Here is a 6,000-nt window from a genome sequence, read left to right on the forward strand (position 1 = left end):
TATTTTCCGGATGCACTGTACATCCCACATTGAAACCCACACTGGAGACCCTGCCATTCAGCACAAAGCAACTACAAAAAAATAATCAATGCACATCACTGCAATCCAAGCAATATAGTGGTTTTACTACAGTGCACAGTGTGCCAAAACATCAACCATGTCGCTAGAGAAACCAGAAGTAGACCTAACGACATACCTCCCAACTGTTCCAATTTTGCCAGGATTATCCCGTTTTTCAGACACTGTCCCGCTGTTCCACCAGTGAATCACAGTGTCCCGCATGGGAAGGAGGGGAAGGGGGGGGGGAGTTGGGAGGCCTTCTGAAGAAACCGACACCAGCTAAGTCGGAGAAACGCGTCAAGGGTCTGAGATAAGGAGCCGCAATACCACTTTTCCATTTACCCAGGACATCTTTACCCAGCTGTACTAAAGACTGCCAGCTCTAATACAGGTCCGCTTCACCGATTGTGATTTACAGCCCAGCTTGCTGCCGCTTCTTCAAGTGCCGTTAGGTCCTTGTGCGATAGGACCCGGCACCAACGTTAAACATCCACCGCCGCTGCAGCCGCCTCGTCCTTGTGCAATAGGACACGGCAATAGGAACAGCACGTATGGTGAGAATTAGTAATGTGCACCGTACATTTTTCGGGTTTTGTGTTTTGGTTTTGGATTCGGTTCCGCGGCCATGTTTTGGATTCGGACGCGTTTTGGCAAAACCTCCCTGAAAATTTTTTTGTCGGATTCGGGTGTGTTTTGGATTCGGGTGTTTTTTTTACAAAAAAACCTCAAAAACAGCTTAAATCATAGAATTTGGGGGTCATTTTGATCCCATAGTATTATTAACCTCAATAACCATAATTTACACTCATTTTCAGTCTATTCTGAACACCTCACACCTCACAATATTATTTTTAGTCCTAAAATTTGCACCGAGGTCGCTGGATGGCTAAGCTAAGCGACCCAAGTGGCCGACACAAACACCTGGCCCATCTAGGAGTGGCACTGCAGTGTCAGGCAGGATGGCACTTCAAAAAAATTGTCCCCAAACAGCACATGATGCAAAGAAAAAAAGAGGCGCACCAATGTCGCTGTGTGTCTAAGCTAAGCGACACAAGTGGCCGACACAAACACCTGGCCCATCTAGGAGTGGCACTGCAGTGTCAGGCAGGATGGCACTTCAAAAAAATTGTCCCCAAACAGCACATGATGCAAAGAAAAAAAGAGGCGCACCAAAGTCGCTGTGTGACTAAGCTAAGCGACACAAGTGGCCGACACAAACACCTGGCCCATCTAGGAGTGGCACTGCAGTGTCAGGCAGGATGGCACTTCAAAAAAATTGTCCCCAAACAGCACATGATGCAAAGAAAAAAAGAGGCGCACCAAGGTCGCTGTGTGACTAAGCTAAGCGACACAAGTGGCCGACACAAACACCTGGCCCATCTAGGAGTGGCACTGCAGTGTCAGGCAGGATGGCACTTCAAAAAAATTGTCCCCAAACAGCACATGATGCAAATAAAAAAAGATGCGCACCAAGGTCGCTGTGTGACTAAGCTAAGCGACACAAGTGGCCGACACAAACACCTGGCCCATCAAGGAGTGGCACTGCAGTGTCAGACAGGATGGCACTTCAAAAAAATAGTCCCCAAACAGCACATGATGCAGAGAAAAAAAGAGGCGCAATGTGGTAGCTGTGTGACTAAGCTAAACAACCCAAGTGGCCGACACAAACACCTGGCCCATCTAGGAGTGGCACTGCAGTGTCAGGCAGGATGGCACTTCAAAAAAATTGTCCCCAAACAGCACATGATGCAAAGAAAAAAAGAGGCGCACCAAGGTCGCTGTGTGACTAAGCTAAGCGACACAAGTGGCCGACACAAACACCTGGCCCATCTAGGAGTGGCACTGCAGTGTCAGGCAGGATGGCACTTCAAAAAATTGTCCCCAAACAGCACATGATGCAAAGAAAAAAAGAGGCGCACCAAGGTCGCTGTGTGACTAAGCTAAGCGACACAAGTGGCCGACACAAACACCTGGCCCATCTAGGAGTGGCACTGCAGTGTCAGGCAGGATGGCACTTCAAAAAAATTGTCCCAAAACAGCACATGATGCAAAGAAAAAAAGAGGCGCACCAAGGTCGCTGTGTGACTAAGCTAAGCGACACAAGTGGCCGACACAAACACCTGGCCTATCTAGGAGTGGCACTGCAGTGTCAGGCAGGACGGCACTTCAAAAAAAATTGTCCCCAAACAGCACATGATGCAAAGAAAAAAAGATGCGCACCAAGGTCGCTGTGTGACTAAGCTAAGCGACACAAGTGGCCGACACAAACACCTGGCCCATCTAGGAGTGGCACTGCAGTGTCAGGCAGGATGGCACTTTAAAAAAATTGTCCCCAAACAGCACATGATGCAAAGAAAAAAAGAGGCGCACCAAGGTCGCTGTGTGACTAAGCTAAGCGACATAAGTGGCCGACACAAACACCTGGCCAATCTAGGAGTGGCACTGCAGTGTCAGGCAGGATGGCACTTCAAAAAAATTGTCCCCAAACAGCACATGATGCAAAGAAAAATGAAAGAAAAAAGAGGTGCAAGATGGAATTGTCCTTGGGCCCTCCCACCCACCCTTATGTTGTATAAACAGGACAGGCACACTTTAACGAACCCATCATTTCAGCGACAGGGTCTGCCACACGACTGTGACTGAAATGACTGGTTGGTTTGGGCCCCCACCAAAAAAGAAGCAATCAATCTCTCCTTGCACAAACTGGCTCTACAGAGGCAAGATGTCCACCTCATCATCATCCTCCGATTCCTCACCCCTTTCACTGTGTACATCCCCCTCCTCACAGATTATTAATTCGTCCCCATTGGAATCCACCATCTCAGATCCCTGTGTACTTTCTGGAGGCAATTGCTGCTGGTGAATGTCTCCACGGAGGAATTGATTATAATTCATTTTGATGAACATCATCTTCTCCACATTTTCTGGAAGTAACCTCGTACGCCGATTGCTGACAAGGTGAGCGGCTGCACTAAACACTCTTTCGGAGTACACACTGGAGGGAGGGCAACTTAGGTAGAATAAAGCCAGTTTGTGCAAGGGCCTCCAAATTGCCTCTTTTTGCTGCCAGTATACGTACGGACTGTCTGACGTGCCTACTTGGATGCGGTCACTCATATAATCCTCCACCATTCTTTCAATGGTGAGAGAATCATATGTAGTGACAGTAGACGACATGTCAGTAATCGTTGGCAGGTCCTTCAGTCCGGACCAGATGTCAGCACTTGCTCCAGACTGCCCTGCATCGCCGCCAGCGGGTGGGCTCGGATTTCTTAGCCTTTTCCTCGCACCCCCAGTTGCGGGAGAATGTGAAGGAGGAGATGTTGACGGGTCACGTTCCGCTTGACTTGACAATTTTCTCACCAGCAGGTCTTTGAACCTCTGCAGACTTTTGTCTGCCAGAAAGAGAGATACAACGTAGGTTTTAAATCTAGGGTCGAGCACGGTGGCCAAAATGTAGTGCTCTGATTTCAACAGATTGACCACCCGTGAATCCTGGTTAAGCGAATTAAGGGCTCCATCCACAAGTCCCGCATGCCTAGCGGAATCGCTCTGTTTTAGCTCCTCCTTCAATGTCTCCAGCTTCTTCTGCAAAAGCCTGATAAGGGGAATGACCTGACTCAGGCTGGCAGTGTCTGAACTGACTTCACGTGTGGCAAGTTCAAAGGGTTGCAGAACCTTGCACAACGTTAAAATCATTCTCCACTGCGCTTGAGTCAGGTGCATTCCCCCTCCTTTGCCTATATCGTGGGCAGATGTATAGGCTTGAATGGCCTTTTGCTGCTCCTCCATCCTCTGAAGCATATAGAGGGTTGAATTCCACCTCGTTACCACCTCTTGCTTCAGATGATGGCAGGGCAGGTTCAGGAATGTTTGCTGGTGCTCCAGTCTTCGGCACGCGGTGGCTGAATGCCGAAAGTGGCCCGCAATTCTTCGGGCCACCGACAGCATCTCTTGCACGCCCCTGTCGTTTTTTAAATAATTCTGCACCACCAAATTCAATGTATGTGCAAAACATGGGACGTGCTGGAATTTTCCCAGATGTAATGCACGCACAATATTGGTGGCGTTGTCCGATGTCACAAATCCCCAGGAGAGTCCAATTGGGGTAAGCCATTCTGCGATGATGTTCCTCAGTTTCCGTAAGAGGTTGTCAGCTGTGTGCCTCTTATGTAAAGCGGTGATACAAAGCGTAGCCTGCCTAGGAACGAGTTGGCGTTTGCGAGATGCTGCTACTGGTGCCGCCGCTGCTATTCTTGCTGCGGGAGGCAATACATCTACCCAGTGGGCTGTCACAGTCATATAGTCCTGAGTCTGCCCTGCTCCACTTGTCCACATGTCCGTGGTTAAGTGGACATTGGGTACAACTGCATTTTTTAGGACACTGGTGACTCTTTTTCTGAGGTCTGTGTACATTTTCGGTATCGCCTGCCTAGAGAAATGGAACCTAGATGGTATTTGGTACCGGGGACACAGTACCTCAATCAAGTCTCTAGTTGCCTCTGAATTAACGGTGGATACCGGAACCACGTTTCTCACCGCCCAGGCTGCCAAGGCCTGAGTTATCCGCTTTGCAGCAGGATGACTGCTGTGATATTTCATCTTCCTCGCAAAGGACTGTTGGACAGTCAATTGCTTACTGGAAGTAGTACAAGTGGTCTTCCGACTTCCCCTCTGGGATGCCGATCGACTCCCAGCAGCAACAACAGCAGCAGCAGTAGGCATTACACTCAAGGATGCATCGGAGGAATCCCAGGCAGGAGAGGACTCATCAGACTTGCCAGTGACATGGCCTGCAGGACTATTGGCTTTCATGTGTAAGGAGGTAATTGACACTGAGGGAGTTGGTGGTATGGTTTGCAGGAGCTTGGGTACAAGAGGAAGGGATTTAGTGGTCAGTGGACTGCTTCCGCTGTCATCCAAAGTTTTTGAACTTGTCACTGACTTCTGATGAATGCGGTCCAGGTGACGTATAAGGGAGGATGTTCCTAGGTGGTTAACGTCCTTACCCCTACTTTTTACAGCTAGACAAAGGCAACACACGGCTTGACACCTGTTGCCCGCATTTGTGTTGAAATGATTCCACACCGAAGAGGTGATTTTTTTTGTATTTTGACCAGGCATGTCAATGGCCATATTCGTCCCACGGACAACAGGTGTCTCCCCGGGTGCCTGACTTAAACAAACCACCTCACCATCAGAATCCTCCTTGTCAATTTCCTCCCCAGCGCCAGCAACACCCATATCCTCATCCTGGTGTACTTCAACAGTGACATCTTCAATTTGACTATCAGGAACAGGACTGCGGGTGCTCCTTCCAGCACTTGCAGGGGGCGTGCAAATGGTGGAAGGCGCAAGCTCTTCCCGTCCAGTGTTGGGAAGGTCAGGCATCACAACTGACACAATTGGACTCTCCTTGGGGATTTGTGATTTAGAAGAACGCACAGTTCTTTGCTGTGCTTTTGCCAGCTTAAGTCTTTTCATTTTTCTAGCGAGAGGATGAGTGCTTCCATCCTCATGTGAATCTGAACCACTAGCCATGAACATAGGCCAGGGCCTCAGCCGGTCCTTGCCACTCCGTGTCGTAAATGGCATATTGGCAAGTTTACGCTTCTCATCAGACGCTTTCAATTTTGATTTTTGGGTCATTTTACTGAACTTTTGTTTTTTGGATTTTACATGCTCTGTACTATGACATTGGGCATCGGCCTTGGCAGACGACGTTGATGGCATTTCATCGTCTCGGCCATGACTAGTGGCAGCAGCTTCAGCACGAGGTGGAAGTGGATCTTGATCTTTCCCTATTTTAACCTCCACATTTTTGTTCTCCATTTTTTAATGTGTGGAATTATATGCCAGTATCAATAGCAATGGCCTACTACTATATATACTGCGCACAACTGAAATGCACCACAGGTATGGATGGATAGTATACTTGAC

The sequence above is a fragment of the Pseudophryne corroboree genome, chromosome 8 (assembly GCF_028390025.1).
Source record: "Pseudophryne corroboree isolate aPseCor3 chromosome 8, aPseCor3.hap2, whole genome shotgun sequence".
Lineage (NCBI taxonomy): Eukaryota > Metazoa > Chordata > Amphibia > Anura > Myobatrachidae > Pseudophryne > Pseudophryne corroboree.